Here is a 1,597-nt window from a genome sequence, read left to right as displayed (position 1 = left end):
CCGGGCTGCCGCCGGGTTCCCGCTCTCTGCCCGTCCCGTCCCGTCCCGCTGCTGCTGCTGTCCTCCGACTTTTCGAAACTTTTGTCCCCCAGAGGCAGCTGCAGACGGAGGAGACAGATAGGTAAAACCCACGTCCCTTCAGCGACCCGCGCTGGGAGGAGCGGGGCAGAGGTGCAGGTGAGGACGACTCCGAGTGCCGCGTCAGGTGCTGAGCAAGAGTGCTCGGGTTTTTAAGACAAGTCCATTACAACGTTGTGCACTTGCTTTTGTGTTCCAGCCTTTCAGTGTTTTAGTATTTTTATTACAAACCTGCTATGCTGAAAGCAGAGTGAAAATTTACGTGTTTTTCCCACGGGTAACTTTGAAGTCTGTCTTGTAGCCTTATGTATTGACCTCCCTAATGAATTCATCTAGGAAAATTATTAAACTGATACTATTCAGTATTTTTAAGAAGGCTGTATTATTTGAGGGTGTAAATTTATTTCCTTCAAAGTCTTGTTATTTTAGCAAAGAAATACTGGATGTCAGTATTAACAGAGAAGTTATCCTGGATATAAGTTGCTCTGCAAGGAGTTTCAAGTAGTCTGTGTAGTGCTGCTTAAATTGTACTATAGAGTATGTTTTACTGAGGACTATATCACTGTCTGCTTTTATAGAGAAAGACATAAAATGACCTTCACTTTTATAGCTTGTAAAATGGCTTTAATGAAATATCTGTGGTGTTTATGGTGTGCAAGTTGCAAGTATTTTGAGATGCTGATGTCTCACTGTCCCTCTCAGTCTCCTGTAAATGAGCAGTAACTCAACAAGGCTCAGTAAAAGTACTGGATGGATAAGGCTGAGGGGACAATTTCACTCCAGTGCCTCTAACATTTGATTGATTTATTAATGAAAGAAAGCACAGAAATGGCCATTGGCTTGGGCAGGCACTGGATGCAGTGACCCTGAATAGTGAGTTGCTTTTTAACTGGTACATAAAACGCTGCCCATAGCTACGCAGACAGGCTGTACTGGGTTTATGAGGAACTGCAGTATAGCTGGAAAAGCTCTTCTCTTCAGCTTTGCTTTAAAATGTGGGTGCTGCAAGCCTGTAATCAGTGGTTCTGAGGAAGAAAAGCACCCTACCCTTCTCCCAAGATAACTAGCTGTTTATGTTATCTGGCTGCAAGCAGATTTGAAGCTAGTAATGGCTTTTATTACCTTTCACATCGTTGATCACTTGAATGCATTTCATGTTTTAAGACTGCCTCCACTGTGAGTTGAGTTAAAGCTGCCGTGAAAGTGAAAAAGAACAGCTTTGTGTTGAAGTGATCACGGAGATATTTTCCAGATCTTAGTCCTTGTCAGTAGCCTGTTGTCTGCTCTCTGTACGAGCTGTCAGTGTGTAGGAATAAAGTCAACACAAGTGCAAACAGTGCTAACCAACCTTCCTGATCTGAGGGGACGTGGCTCTTGATGCACACAGAACGTGAGTGTGACAGACTTTGAAGCTGTGGTAAGTCCCAAGACCCATCCTGTTTTGTTCACCTGAGCACTGTTCCTCCTTTAATCGCAGCCTAAACTGGGAATTCCTGTGCTAAATCACAAAGGGGTTCAG

The 1,597-nt window shown here is 44.0% G+C and overlaps 1 protein-coding gene across 1 annotated transcript in view; it reads left to right on the top strand.

Annotated features, from left to right (window-relative positions):
* The first annotated feature begins 6 nt into the window (after positions 1–6).
* Positions 7–1,597, top strand: part of GPR50 (G protein-coupled receptor 50) — a 40,605-nt gene continuing 39,014 nt past the window's right edge. The window contains exon 1 of the mRNA XM_031056061.1: positions 7–177. The gene's annotated coding sequence lies outside the window, so the exon portion shown is untranslated. The remainder of the gene's footprint in view (positions 178–1,597) is intronic.

Source organism: Geospiza fortis, unplaced genomic scaffold (assembly GCF_000277835.1).
Source record: "Geospiza fortis unplaced genomic scaffold, GeoFor_1.0 scaffold157, whole genome shotgun sequence".
NCBI classification, from domain to species: domain Eukaryota; kingdom Metazoa; phylum Chordata; class Aves; order Passeriformes; family Thraupidae; genus Geospiza; species Geospiza fortis.
Note: the sequence above shows the minus strand (reverse complement) of the source record. Positions and strands in the feature narration are given on the sequence as shown.